Below are 15218 nucleotides of genomic sequence, written 5' to 3'. Positions count from 1 at the left end.
ATGCACAGACTGGGGCTGCACGACACCCGGCCTTGTCTCCTGCCCTCACCACCCGGCCTCAGCCCCCGCCCATGCACAGACTGGGGCTTAGTGCCACCCGTTCCCGCCCCCCCATGCCTCTGGCTGGAAGGGGGAAGGCTGGGGCCGCGCATCGCCTGCTGGGGGAGATACGACCTGCCCCTCCGTGGCGGGGGGGGGGGGGCCTTGGCTCCCATGGGCCCTGGGTGGCAGGGGCAAGGCTGGAGGCTTGCTTCCCTCAGCGCTCCGTTCACTCGCTGCCCCTGGGCCTGAGCACAGCGTGGACGTATTCGGACTAGGCGGAGACAGCAGGGCTGGGTGCAGGCCCCAAGGCAGCAGCAGACTCCACTGTCCTGCAAAACAACCGGCTGCACCTCTCTCAGCCGCGCTGGCTCTTAGAAGATGCATCATGTCCAGCCTTGTCCTTTCGCGCCGCCTCTTGGCGAGCCTGCCCGGCACGTCCCCGGAGCCAGCCCAAAACCTGCCCGCGTCAGAACCTCCGTGAGCTGTTTAACTGCATATTAATTAATGAAGATGCCTATCTCCTAGAACTGGAAGGGACCTTGAAAGGTCATCGAGTCCAGTCCCCTGCCTTCACAGCAGGACCAAGTACCACCCCTGACAAATTTTTGCCCCAAATCGCATCCTCAAGGATTGAACTCACAACCCTGGGTTTAGCAGGCCAATGCTCCAACCACTGAGCTATCCCTCTCCCTCAGCAGACAGCTGAGCGCTCCCCAGCTGGGCGTGAGATGGGCAGGCGGGCCCCCTATCAAAGCACCGCCATGTAAGCAGTCTGGCTCTCTATCTGGGTGTATCTCCACTGACGCGAGTCGAATTACACTGGGGTTGAGTTTGGCCCGTTAACATTCAGGAACACAAGCAAGGCTCCCCGGGGGCCAAATGTGACAGCAGGACCCGAGGCTGGCCCTGCAACCGGAGGGCACGACAGGAAGTGAGCAGCCCCAGGTTCTGCCTCCTGCTTTAACACCACCTTTCCCGCTCCGTGCCTCAGTTTCCCCATCTTGTCAAATGGCACGTGATGAGGCTCTCTACTCCTTAACGCCCTTACCGCTCTTTGAGTTCCTCGGACGGGACCCCCCAGAGCAGTTCTCAAGTGGCAGTATTCTAACACCAACATCATTCCAGGGATCCAGTGCGACTCCTAAATATTCTGGGATAGATCCACGGGGCTGTGTGGACACCAGGAAGCCTTCTGCTAACAGAAATGACCTAACCGCATTCTAGCCAAGAAAATCAAGACACGTGATGGCTGTAAAAAATGCTCCCTCTAATCTTTTCCATCCATGTGCGGAATAAATTCTGCCACAGGCACCGAGGAAGGTGCAGTCGGGCACCATCAATAGAAACACAAAACCCAGCTGTGAGCAGCATTGCAGTCTCTCCCGAGCGGCTCCCGGCTTACTGGGAACGCTGGCCGCCAATCAGTCATCCGCAGCTAAGGACAACGGTTGCATCCGTATTAGATCAGGGCTATTCAAGGAGCCGGAGAAATGGCGAAGAGGGCACCCAGCAGGATGACACAGGGGCCTGGGGTGCTCAGGTCTTCGGCAAGCTCGAGGAAACTCAGCGTGCGACCAGAGGCGAAGCGGAGGTTAGAGGGAGGACTCCACGGAGGAATCCAAAGGGAACGGAGGAGGCGACAGATAACACGAGGCTATTTGGTTGTGTGTCAAAAGCAAGGAGGCAAGAACTCGAGCTGAGAAAGGGGCCAGGCACGAAGGGGATGTTCCTTGATCGAGAGGGGGGTTAATGGATGCAATCAGCCCCCCAGGGCAGCAGCACAACAGGGCCAAATCGCTTAGCACAAAATGAGAAGAGTTCAGAGAATAAAGAAGGGGGCAAGGTGCAGCTGGGCCGTAGGAAGATGGCGTCCCAGTAGAAATAGAGTTAAGGCGAGGAAGTAGCATTGGCTCATAGCCTGACCTTTGGTACAACACAAACCATTCAGTGTCAGCCAGTAGCTTGGGTGACACAACAGCATTTCAGCCTCCCGGAGGTTAAACCTGTGCCACCGGGTGAGAAAAGGGGAGACCGAGGCCACACCTGGGCCTGAGGTCCCTGCAGTGATCGGTGCGGTGAGAGGAATGATGGGGTAAGATGCGCCCAAATGATCCTCGCAAGCCATCGGTGCCCCGCAGTGCAGGAGGAGGCAAACCACCGGATAAAGATCCCCATTGATCGGATACCGAAAAAGTCCTTCCCCGCCCCAAATGTGGCCTTCAGTTCAACACAGAGAGACAGCACTTCATCAAACATCAGATAGAGGGTTTGCTACATTCGTTCAGAGTGCACGCTGTCTCGTCTCCCTCTGCGGCCAAATCCTGATGCTTCAAGGATAACCACCACCACCCAGAATACAGCTGGTCACTCGTGCATCGAAGAAAATGATTCCTTCCTGACCAGCGGAAGCCCTGAAGCATGGGCGTGCACTGTAGGCATTGATTTAATACACTGCGGCAAGTGTTATGAGCACACTACAGCGATGCAGAGCGTTTTGCTCTTTCCATAGTTTGTGAAGAGCGGGAATAACCAGGAGGATTCACAGACCCCCAAGGCCAGAAGGAATCACCATACCCATCCAGCCAGACTGCCAGCATAGCCAGGCCGTAGAGTTTCTGCCAGATAGCTTTCTACAAAATATAAGATCTAATGGTCAACTCCAAGCGATGGCGAGCTCACAAGTCCCCTGGGAAGCTGTTCCGATGTTTAATTACCCTCCCTGCTCAGAAACTGCCTCTTACTTCTCCACTTCCAGGCGCTGGCTCTTGTGCCGCTGTCAGCAAGACGGACTCTGTCCCCAGCCTCAGACCTTATGGCACAAGCAACTGTCTACACCAGTGTTTCTCAACCTTTTTTTATAAAGTCCCCCCAGTACCTACAGCTTTCAGACACACGCAATTTTTTCTACCATTGCAACACATTTGTTTCAACAACTTAATCGTAGCCGGGCGGACAATGACATTTTTGGGTGTAAAAAGTACAAAAATAATAAAACGCTGTAAAACTTAAAACCAAAAATTCAGTTTTCTCCTAATTTCAGTTGTGTTGACTTCTCTCGGGTACCCCACAGGGTACTGGTACCACTGGTTGAGGAACGCTCAACCCAGGCAGCGATCAACTCGCCTCTCTGCCTCCACTTCCACAAGCTGCCTGGGTTGAGCTCTGCCACGCGGCTTGTTCTCCAGTCGCTAGATCCCTTTCTGTGCCTCCTCTCTCCCCAGGATTTCCCCCTCTCTCTGGATGTGTGGCCACCAGAGCTTACCAATGCAGGGCACAGAAGCGACCCCACTTCCCTACTTCGACTTGCCAGTCCCTTTTTGGTATGCTAATGTGTGTGTGTGTGTGTACACTCATTAAAATTAATTAAGCTAGTTTGGCAGCAGAGGACCGATAGCTCTGGGGACTAAAATGCTCCACTTAGCTGATGGGCAGCTGCCCAGAGAGCTTCTCCCTGCCAAGATCCCAGAGGTAGGGCATGGAGCGGTGGAAGGAGAAACCACATGGCAAGTCCTCCTAATCCCAGCCTCTTTGGACGCGCCTCGGGGGCAGCCTCCCTGAGATCATGGGGTGGGACTCCATAGCCTTGGGCAGGCAAGAAGGCGTCAGAACACATGATCGCGTGGGCCTCTTCTGGCTTTGTAATCTATGCAGCTCCGATGCAATGAGCGCGGGAGGAAGGGAAGGATGGAGAGGGCTTTTCCAGGGCCGGACAGGGTCGGACTTTCATCCTGCCGCCAGAGCGGGTGGCTTCAACTCCTGCAGCTTTACAGACCGCAGAAAGCCGCCTGTTCTAAGCTCTGGCTTCAGCAGCGAGGCCTAACGCCCGGGTGGCGGTCACCGTGCCAGTGGGCAGAACGCCCATGGGAAGGCAGCAAACACGGGTTGCTCCCAAGCTGGCTGGCACCCACCCTCGGCCCTCAAACAGCCTCAGGCTGTTCTGGCCCCAGGGGGCAAGTTGACTCCCTGCTGCACAGTTAACGTCCCCACGGCGACTGGCTGTATGGTCGCAGAGGGGCAGGGCTGGAAGGACTCTTCAAAGGGGTTTGCACGCCCGGCCACACGAGTGACTGGAACCACTTCCTCTCCGGGCCCTTCCCAAAGCGAGCTCAGGCACTGGTGACCTCAATTCCCCCGACCTGGCTCTGGCTATGGCTGGGCTTTGCCAGAGGAGCCCAGAGGCGTTAGAGTCTTCTTGAACTGCACTGGAATGTAGGGGCCTAATGCCTTACGGAAAAGCCCAGTTTAAAGCTCGCTCCTCCTCTGGCTCCCACTCCTGTGGCATCGGGCAGCCCCAACTCCTCAATGTTTGCAGCCTCACAAGCCCTTGGGGGGCAAGGCACCGCCAGCATCCCCACGGGTGAGCTGGGAAACTGAGGCACTCATAGACTCATAGACTTTAAGGTCAGAAGGGACCATTATGATCATCTAGTCTGACCCCCTGCACAGTGCAGGCCACAGAATCTCGCCCACCCCTCTTAGAATAATCCTCTCACCTATGTCTCAGATATTGAAGCCTTCAAATACTTTGAAGGCCCCAACATGCAGAGAGTCCTTCAGCTGTGATCTGTGCCCAATGCTACAGAGGAAGGCGAAAAACCTCCAGGGCCTCTGCCAATCTACCCTGGAGGAAAATTCCTTCCCGACCCCAAATATGGCGATCAGCTAAACCCTGAGCATGTGGGCAAGACTCACCAGCCAGACACCCAGAAAGTTCCCTATAATGAATGGTCAATTAGTTACCAAGATCATGTTATTTCATCCAACCATCCCCTTATCATAGAATCATAGAACTGGAAGAGACCTCAGAAGGTCGTCAAGTCCAGCCCTCCGCTCTAGGCAGGACCAATCCCAACTAAATCAACCCGGCCAGGGCTTTGTCAAGCTGAGACTTAAACACCTCTAGGGATGGAGACTCCACTACTTCCCTAGGGAACCCATTCCAGTGCTTCACTACCCTCCTAGTAAAATAGTTTTTCCTAATATCCAACCTGGACTTCTCCCACCGCAACTTGAGACCATTGCTCCTTGTTCTGCCATTCGTCACCACTGAGAACAGCCTCTCTCCATCCTCTTTGGAACCTCCCTTCAGGAAGTTGAAGGCTGCTATCAAGTCCCCCCTCGCTCTTCACTTCTGCAGACTAAACAGACCCAAGTCCCTCAGCCTCTCCTCGTAGGTCATATGCTCCAGACCCCTAATCATTTTGGTTGCCCTCCACTGGACCCTCTCCAATGCATCCACATCCTTTTTGTAGTGGGGGGCCCAGAACTGGACACAGTACTCCAGATGTGGCCTCACCAAAGCCGAATAAAGGGGAATAATCACTTCTCTGGATCTGCTGGCAATGCTCCTCTTAATGCATCCTAATATGCCATTAGCCTTCTTGGCTACAAGGGCACACTGTTGACTCATATCTAGCTTCTCATCCACTGTAACCCCCAGGTCCTTTTCTGCAGAATTACTACTTAACTGGTTGGTCCCCAGCCTGTAACTGTGCTTGGGATTCTTCCGTCCCAAGTGCAGGACTCTACACTTGTCTTTGTTGAATCTCATGAGATTTCTAGTGGCCCAATCCTCCAATTTGTCTAAGTCACTCTGGACCCTATCTCTGCCCTTAAGCGTATCTACCTCTCCCCCTAGCTTAGTGTCATCTGCAAACTTGCTGAGGGTGCAATCCATCCCCTCATCCAGATCATTAATAAAGATATTGAACAAAACCGGTCCTAGAACCGAACCTTGGGGCACTCCGCTAGAAACCGACCGCCATCCTGACATCGAGCCATTGATCGCTACCCGCTGGGCCCGGCCTTCTAGCCATCTTTCTATCCATCTTACCGTCCATTTATCCAATCCACAATCCCTTAACTTGCTGGCAAGAATATTGTGGGAATATTGTGGGAATATTGTGGGCACTAAGTCGCCTGCCCATGGTCACGCCGGAAGTGCATGGCCCTGCAGGTGTGAATCCCACATTAGCGCAGGGGCCCCCACTCCTCTGCTAATGAGCTTGTCATTCACCCAGCAGACTAGTACTAACCCTCCAAACTCCCAGTACTACCAACGCTCCTCAGCCCGCACCCGGCCTGCAGCAAGGCAAGGCTGGCGCATGCCAGTTAGCCACGCCCTGGGCTTTTCGACTGAACGTTCCAGACCAGAAGCCAAGAGATTTCCTGGCTCCCTGTTGCAGGACTGAAAAACGAAGGGGACTAATTAAATAACAGAGCCTCTTCCCCCAAACTTCCTCCCCCACCTCACCTACCATAAGTCCCTTCTCAAGCCAGCTCCCCACAAGCCCCAGGTGAACTGGAACCGCTGCCTCCCCTCGCCCCCCCCCAATCTCTCCCCGCTGTCTCCGATCGAGAGTAGAGCTGTGAACGTGTAGCTGAGTACACAGTTAACTGATGCACCGGGCTCTTTGGTTAACCCTCTGGTTACACACAGCTCTGCTCCACCGCTACCCTGACGCAGGAGCTGGCACATGTGGGGAGCCAACTGTTAAACCAGCTCCCTGCATGCGCCAGCTCTTGGGGAGCCGCCTGCCCCCCTGCTGCCTCCCACAGAGGCACAGTGGGGGGGGGGATGATTGGTGCTTGTGGGGAGCTGGCTTAAAAGTTGGCTCCCACGGAGCTGCCTCTCCACCCCCTGCCTCTGATAGAGAGACAGCAGTGAGAGATGGGAGCGGGCAGACGGGAGCCGGTATATGCGGGGAGCCAGCTCCCTGCACGTCCAGCTCCTTCCGAGCCAACTACCTCCCTCCCCCGCACACTGCTGCCTCTGTGCTATTTCCCTGGGGGGGGGGGCACTGGGATGGGTTCCCCAGGGAGGGGCTGGAATCTCCATCCCTAGAGGTGTTTAAGTCCCAGCTTGACCAAGCCCTGGCTGGGATGATTGAGTTGGGTTGGTCCTGCTTTGGGCAGGGGGCTGGACTCGATGACTCCTGAGGTCTCTTCCAGCCCTGGGATTCTCTGTCTACAAATTAACCAGCCACTGAACGGCCACAAAGTAAAAGGCTTTAAAAAGCCACTAGTCAGGAATGATGCTTTTAGACTCCTCTAGGGCTGCACTTCCACAGACGTCTAGTGCTTATTTAGGCACTAAAAGCAGCAGCCAGATCTTTACGTGAAAGTGAACATCAGACTCCAGCTGACGGTGCAGCGTTCTTGATAACTTGGGCTATAAAGTACAATTCTCTACCCCTTATGACAATTAAAGCCCTGACCCTGCAAAGAGCTAGGTATGAGAGTTACTTTTTGGCACGGCTCTGGGATTTTCGGTTGAGTCTCCCGAGGATCGAAACACTTTGGGTCTAACTAGTCTTGGGGTTTAATATTCGAGTCTCCAGATATACAGGACAACAGTTTATATCAGGTGAGGCTCCCTTCCAGCCACCAGGTGTCTGAAACTATTACACCTTCTCACACAACTAAAATTCTTCCCCTGCCTAAATGCTGGTAGATGGGGGGTCATTTTTCAAATGAGTCTCTCTCCCCACAACTTCTGCATACAGACACCAGCCATCCCAAGGCCTTTCCTGCGCTCTTTCTTAGCTGGGCCTGTTTGAACACCTCAGAAACTGAGCTGGCGCATTGTCAGCGATAAAACAAATCTGCCAAAAAGTTAAACCGCAGCCCGAGGAAAAGGCCTCTAACGTAGCACACGCTGGTCAGAAAGAAATAACCCGGTTCTACCCTTGCTCTAAGGACCCAACCATCCACAGAATGCAACCAAGCTAAGGCCCTGATCCTGCAAAGGATCGCACACAAACTCATCTGCATGCGCCCGGAGCAGCGCTGCTGACTTCACCAGGGCTACTCACCCTGTGTAAAGCCCGCACTGGGTTAGGAATGGAACTACCCATTACAAGCTGACTGCTTAAACGCTGTAATGTTAATTGTTTAACCTATCTTACTATATGGAGATATACCTAGCTCATAGCACTGGAAGGGACCTCGAGAGGTCATTGAGTCCCATCCTCTGCCCTCAAGCAGGACCAATTACCATCCCTGACAGATTTGCCCCAAATCCTTAAATGGCCTCCTCAAGGATTGAACTCACAACCCTGGGTTTAGCAAGCCAATGCTCACACCACTGAGCTACCTCTCTCATGATAACCATGGAGGACAGAAGGGCCCCCAAGCCAGGAGTCCTGCCATCTATCCCACCATGGATGAGAGGGGCCCTCCAGCTGAGCCCTATACGGGCAGGGCTGCTTCAGCATGCCTACCGCGGCTGGGAAGCCTGCGCCAGCCTGGCGCGGCCCAGCCCTCCACTTAACCGGTTACCAGGTAAGCATGCTGTTAACGTTAATACTTACTGGGCAACCCATTAACCGTGTAACCTTTTCCAGCTCTGCTCTGGGTAAGCTCCCTCAGTTCCCAGTGCCTCAGTTTCCCTAGCTACACAATGGGGATCACGCCCATACAGCCTACCACATGTAAGACCAGAAGCAAGGGGCTGCAGCTAGGAGACGGACGTTAGATCTTAGGAAAAGCTCTCACTCTAAGAAGGGGAGTTCAGCATTGGAACAGGTTATCTAGGGAGGCAGTGGAATTCTCAACTGATAAATGTCTATCAGGGATGGTCTAGATGGTGCTTGGTCCTACCATGAGGGCAGGGGACTGGACTCGATGACCCCTCGAGGTCCCTTCCAGTCCTAGTATTCTATGATTCTATGAGGACGGTTTGGGTTTCTTTGGTCCCACATCAGGGCGGGGGAAGGACAGGGAGAGGGCGGCTCACGATCCTTTCTAGCTGGGCATTTCTATGAGACTGGCAGGTGCTGAATTGTTGCAATAGATCCTGAGGCATGACCTGCTCTGCCAAGGCTTGCGGGTTTTTGCAGGAGAGCAGTGCAAGGAGGAGGAAGTGGAGGAAGATATTTGATGACAGAGGCAGGGACACCAGGCCCGGAGCATAACCAGAGGGGAAGTTTAATGAAGTCCCAGAGCAGGAATGGGATGTGAGCTTCCTCCGCTCGGAAGGGAGCTAATGAGGTGCCTGCCACACATCTCCACTTGCAGAATTGAAGGCCAGAAGGGCCCATCCTGAGAAAGCATTGTCTGTAGTAATTCAGAGCCCTCCCTGCCTGGTGTCCCCCACCGGTCGCTGGAGCCACCTGCCCCTGCTTTGCTCACACAGCACCCCTCCCCCCACACTTTGAGCATCTTGCACAGCTGCCTGCAGACACACAGACAGCCCCACGCCCTCGGGAACAGGCTCTGAGCCCCGCCCACCTTTGTAAAAACCACGGGTGCAGTGGGGCCACGCTCCCCCTCTGCTCTGATCTGCCCCTGCCGCCACTGGAAAACCAGGCATCAAATAGAGATGCAAAAAAAAAAAAAAAAACCATTTAAGCCCTGAAGGCTTTGCAGTGTAAAACTTAAGTATCAGCTCTATCCTGCAGAGTAGCCAGTCCCTCTCCCGGGGAGCCAGCTGCACTCTGGGCTCTACAGCATAACTTTTATAGTGCACAGCCTGCAGCGACGCCGGCTCCCCGGGAGCCAGCGTGTAACGGAAACCAGTTACCAGAAGCTTATCGATTCATCTTCAACGGTTCCGCTTTTACAACCCCAGCAGGGACGTTAGAGATCGGTTATTTGAGGAACCGTGTAGCCGCATCCGTTTTTAGCAGTTATGTGGTTACGAAATGCTCTCTGGGGGTGGGGCCAGAAGCCAGTGCACTCCCAGCCCTCCCCTCCCCCCGTCACCCTGTGCTGCTGCCTCTGTATCAGAGGCAGCAGCACAAGTAGTAGGAGGAGCCAGTTGGCAAAGGAAACTGGTTTAAAAATTGGTTCCCTGCATGAACTGCCTGGCTGCCGCCTGCAAGAGAGCATCTGACACAGAGACAGCAAGGAGAGTGCCATAGTCATTTGGATTAACCGACAAACCCAGGCTTATGGGTTAATCGTTTCAACGTCTATATGCTAAAATCCCTAGGATAAACACTGGGGCTACGTCTACACTGGCGCATTCTCACACAAAAACTCTTTCGCGGAAGAGTTCTGCAAAAACTCTGCCAGAAGAGAGCGTCTGCACGGGCATGTGCTTTTGCGCAAGAGCATCGGTGCCAGTGTAGACGCTCTCTTGCGCAAGAAAGCTCCGATGGCCATTTTAACCATAGGGCTTTCTTGCGCAAGAAATTCATGTTGCCTGTCTACACTGGCCTCTTGTGGAAGAGCTCTTGCGCAAGAGGCTTCTTCCTGCGCGGGAGAGTTCTCGCGCAAGAAGCCCTGATTTTATACACTAGAACGTCAGTTTACTTGAGCAAGAACACGCGGCCAGTGTAGACAGGCAGCAAGTTTTTGCGCAAGAACGGCCGGTTTTGCGCGAGATCGCGCCAGTGTAGACACAGCCTAGGGCAGCTTTAACCAGTGCCGGGGGTTGGCGCTTACTGGTGTCATACTCCTCTAAAAGGCCCCCCTCAGACCCCGATGCTCAGTTAACTACTCCCCCCTCCCACGGAACTGCACCCCTTCTCCCCCTTCTGCGGGAAGGGCAGACCGGTTGCTCTGGGCTCCGCACCGTTGCTGAATTGGGGGGAACCTGCCGTTTGGGCTGAGCCAGCTCAGCACAATCCTGGACAATGTTGCCTCCCCGTTCCCCCTCCTGCCCATCCAGGGGGGGCTTGCAAAGCCAGGCAAGGGCTGCACGGAGCAAGGGAGTGCAATGCAGGGAGCAGGCCTAGGGCTGGCCGCGCTGCTGCTCTGGGGGTGAGCCCAGGGTATTTGGAAAAGGGAGGGGCACAGAACCGCGCTAAGCACAGGGGCCTGGGGAACAGCCATGGAAGAGGCAAATGCAATGGGGGGGGGGGGGGCAGTTGCAAGGTGCATTGGCTGCAGCTGGCCCCCGGGCCACTACAGCAGCAGCAAAGTGGCCCCCTCTTACCTTGGCCACGTGCAGGCCTGGGGGAGGCGAGCAGCCGCTGGGGCGCAGAGGAAGCCCCGCCCTCGAGGCCTCCCGGGGCTGAATGCGGCCCGCGGGCAGCCCGGCTCATTTATAGCCTCGCACAGCGCCACCTGCTGGCCGACGCGCCGCACTGCAGAGCGGGCCCGTGCCTGCCTGCAGCTGTAGGCTCCTGCGCCTCCCCCCAGGCGTTGAAGGGTGGGGTAGCCCGGCCCAGCAGGGCCCGAACTGGGAGCCTTCTTCCTAAGCAGCAGCACCTGCAAGAGCGGGAGGAGGAGCCGCCTGACATCCTGCACTCACACACCTGGGGTGACAAGAAGTGCTGTGGCCTCTTGACGACTCCCATCTACCTGGGCATAAGCCGTCCAGCCCACGAAGCCTAGACACGGATTCGTCTGCCACCAGACTAACGCCCCCTCTCCCCCGTGAAACACGGAGCGTGCACGATCCTCTGGGGCTCTCTTTGTTTTGGGGCCGAGGTTCTGTTTCTCGCCGGGCCTGCGTGCCGCCAGGGGTGGATGGCGCTGGCTGGGGCCTGCGACGGGTGGTCTGGAAGAACATCATGCCGGGGGCGGATGGGCACCGGTGGAAAAGGCAGATCCGGTGCAGCGAAAAGAGGCAGAGGCAGCGAGGCGGACCAGCAGGGTAGAGCTCAGCCAGGGGCTGGGTTTGTTTTCTAGGGTAGATCTGACCAGAGCTGGTGCGTGGGGAGCTGTTCCAATCCCATGCTTCCCTTGGCTGTATCCCGGAGAGAATCGTCGCTGTCAGAAGCGCTCTCATTGACTGCTTGCAGTTCAGTGGCAGAGACACCACGGTCAGCAGGGGCCATTGAAATCACCTGGCACAGGCTTCCTGGGAAATATTCCTAGCGCAGAGCCTTGGGAAGAACAGCCAAGCTCCATTTCAAAGTGGCCGGTGATGGAGCATCCGACACAAACCTCCGAGGGCCCTTCCAATGGTTAATTACCCGCCCTGTCAAGAAGCCACTCCTTATTTCCAGTCTAACTTTGCCTGGCTTCAACTTCCAGCCATTGCGCCGTGCTGAGCTTTTCCCGGCTGGATCGCAGAGCTCGGGATCTGGCAGGGGTTCCCCACGCAGGGACTTACAGACTGTAGCCATGTCCCCTTCCCCCACTTACCTCCTCCCGGACAAAGGACATAGATTGAGCTCCTTGCATCCGGCAGGTTTTCTGATCCTTCCGTCATTCTCGTGGCTTTTCTTGGAACCCTCTTCAATTTATCGGCATCTTTCTGGCACTGTGGGTGCCGCATCCGGACACAGGTAGAATGGCATCTCTCCGCCTCCTCAAGATTCCCTGCATGTGCCTTGCAGGAGGCACTAGTCCCTAGGCTACTCTCACAAGGAGAGCGTGTGTTCTGCTGATTATCCATCATGAACCACACTTTTTTCCCCAGTCAGCCCCCCCAAGATACAGCCCTCTCCCCATCCCGTGAGCAAGCTCATGGTCTTGGCCCCTGGGTGTAGTCTGATATTTATCCACAGTAAAATACACACACTGTTCACTTGTGCTGAGCAGACCTAACAATTCATTTCGCTCAGCTCTGCAGTTATTTCCCACTCCCCCATTTTGTGTGTCAACTGCGACACTGCTCGGTGATGGTGTATCTTCCTCCAGGTCATCGATGAAGGTGTTAAGAACAGTGGGCCAAGAACTGATCACTGTGGACTCCGCGAGAAACCCTTGAGGATGGTTCCGAGGGACCAGTGACGTTCTGAGGCCCAGATGAGCCTGCTTTCTAAGGTATGCCGGGTTCGTATTATTGGCGGGCCCTTGGCACGTCTGCAAAGGAGGCCTGTGTGCTTATGTCATGCAAAGCAGCTGCCTGCTTGGACGCCAACTGCCCTTCCCACGCCAACCCTTTTCCCCGGAGTGCCGCAGCTGTGTATTTATTGCAGGGAGCAGCCCTGCGGCAGCATGCTCTCAGGGACAGTTACGAGAGACAAGACCCAGAGATGGCAAGGAGAATGCCTACAGACAGGGTTGGAAACACCATTGAAAGAGACGCTCGGCTGGATTGTTTTGTTAACGTCCTTTGCTTTTCCTTACGAATGCACAAATCAGGGACGCCGGCTTCCCCACCAGGGCTCCGTGGATGGGTGTCAGGCATGCCTGGGTGAGACGCCACCTTTAGGGAGAAGGTAGAGAGTTCTCGACCCATTGAGACTCTGACTTGGCTGCCACGAGTACCACGTGACACCCACCAATGGTGCTAGTGGTGTCTGGGACAGAGCGTGGTGTCTATCAGCAACCCGCCTGAGCTATGTCACACGACTCACTGTACCACATCCTGCTGGCCAAGCACTTTCATGCTCCACGAGCTGCCTGCTGGGTTTGAACCCGTGACCCAGACCGGTACGGCGCCAATCCAGGCCCCTGCAGGAAGAGAGCTAACCGATGAAACCAATGCTTTGTTATTTTTCAATTTTTAAAAAGCCTCACATCATCAATACCGGAGTCTCTTTGCCTTAGGCACCTACCCGTCAATTGAAAATGAACCCTACCCACACTTTTCCCCTCTGATTTTCTGCCTCTTTCTCTGCTCCTGTATTTTCCATGCCCACATGGCTTTATTTTTATGTGGCCAGGTATCAGCAAGAATCTCAACACTCTGAGATTAGCACCCTCTGGCTAACTACTCCTTGTGCAGCACGGAGGCATTACCACTCGCCTTTCCCCAAATGAAGAGGCTGATGTATTTATCTCTCACCTCAGGGACTGGAATGGTGCAGTCCACTATTTTATTCCCTAGATTCAACTGCTGCTTTCACTTACTTCAACTCCTGGTTAATTTGATCCTTCGTCTAATTCGATCAGCAGCTCAGGAGCACAGTCATTTGTGCTAACAGGAAGGCAGCTTTCCCCCTTTCTTTTGATCAATGCCGATCCCTCCAGGAAGCTATTACAGGATAATTTGATCATTGGCCGTAAAAAGCAGCCATTTAATTGCTGAGGGTCGGATCCTGTTCTCAGCTCTGCTGGTGCAAACTTGGAGTATCTCCGTTGTCAAATTCTTTGGGGGTAGATGGGGACACAACTCCGCTGCCTTGCGTGGGGTTTGTATTGCTGAAAACCAGATCAGAGTCCAGCCCTAAGGTTGGAACACAGTTCTGCAGTTAAAGAAGAAAGAAAGCAAGGAAGCCCATGAAAATAAAATAAAATAAAATTTTCAGGTATCTCAAAGGGTGTCCTGAGGACGAGGGAGAAAACTTGTTCATCTTGGCCCCTGGGGATAGAACAAGAAGCAATGGGCTTCAACTGCAGCAAGGGAGGTTTAGGTTGGACATTAGAAAAAAGTTCCTAACTGTCAGGGTGGTTAAACACTGGAATAAATTGCCCAGGGAGGTTGTGGAATCCCCATCTCTGGAGATATTTAAGAGCAGGTTAGATAAATGTCTATCAGGGATGGTCTAGACAGTATTTGGTCCTGCCATGGAGGCGGGGGGCTGGACTCGATGACTCTCGAGGTCCCTTCCAGTCCTAGTATTCTATGATTCTATGAAAATAAAATACAAAGGACTCAGGGTACGTCTACACTGCATCCCTAGTTCGAACTAGGGATGCAAATGGAGACAACCGAAGTAGTTAATGAAGCGGGGATTTAAATATCCCGCGCTCCATTAACATGATCTCGCCGGCGCGCTAGTTCGAATCACAGCTGATTCGAACCAGGAAGTGTGCGCCGGGACGCGTTAGTTCGGACTAAAGCCCTTAGTCCGAACTAATGTTACTCCTCATTTTTTGAGGCTGACATGTGCAGCCTACCCCATTCGACAAAAGACCTGATTCTGCAGGACACTGAGGGAATAGGACGGGGGAGTGTCTATCACAGGTCTCAGCATCAGCCCCCCCCCCTTACAGTCTGTTCCAAGAGACCCCTGGTTCAATGACTCGTTGATCCAAAGCCAGTTAAATCGATGGGAATCTTTCAGCAGATCTCAGCCGGCTTTGAGACTCAGACCCTGCCATGATGGACTGAGGAACTGGGCGATTTCTGCTCTCCCTCCTTCATTCCATGCTGCAGTGCGTTAGCGACACCTCGCTCTCCCCGCTAGCGCCCTGCCCCAAATGTTAGCTGGATTTGGGCATTATCCATAGCGGCAGTGTTCTTTCTGAGCTGGGTGGCCTCCCAGGAGAGATTCAAATGCTGCTGATTAGCAGAGCATCCACAGCATGTGTTTCTACTGGTGGTGCACACCCGCACAGGCCTTGGTGCACACAACAAAATGTATTCTGCACTGATTAGGCCTCCGTTG

General features: G+C 54.3%; 1 long non-coding RNA gene across 4 annotated transcripts in view; it reads right to left on the bottom strand.

Annotated features, from left to right (window-relative positions):
- LOC142824449 (uncharacterized) overlaps positions 1 to 11051 on the bottom strand; it is a 56871-nt gene extending 45820 nt beyond the window's left edge. For 3 of the 4 annotated variants that reach the window (XR_012899324.1, XR_012899325.1, XR_012899327.1), the window contains exon 1: positions 10925 to 11051. This is a non-coding gene — a long non-coding RNA (uncharacterized LOC142824449). The remainder of the gene's footprint in view (positions 1 to 10924) is intronic. The other variant, XR_012899326.1, reaches the window with a different exon arrangement.
- Positions 11052 to 15218: the final 4167 nt, after the last annotated feature.

This window comes from Pelodiscus sinensis, unplaced genomic scaffold (assembly GCF_049634645.1).
Source record: "Pelodiscus sinensis isolate JC-2024 unplaced genomic scaffold, ASM4963464v1 ctg35, whole genome shotgun sequence".
NCBI lineage: Eukaryota > Metazoa > Chordata > Testudines > Trionychidae > Pelodiscus > Pelodiscus sinensis.
The sequence above is the reverse complement of the archived record's forward strand: the minus strand, read 5'-3'. Positions and strand labels throughout refer to the sequence as shown.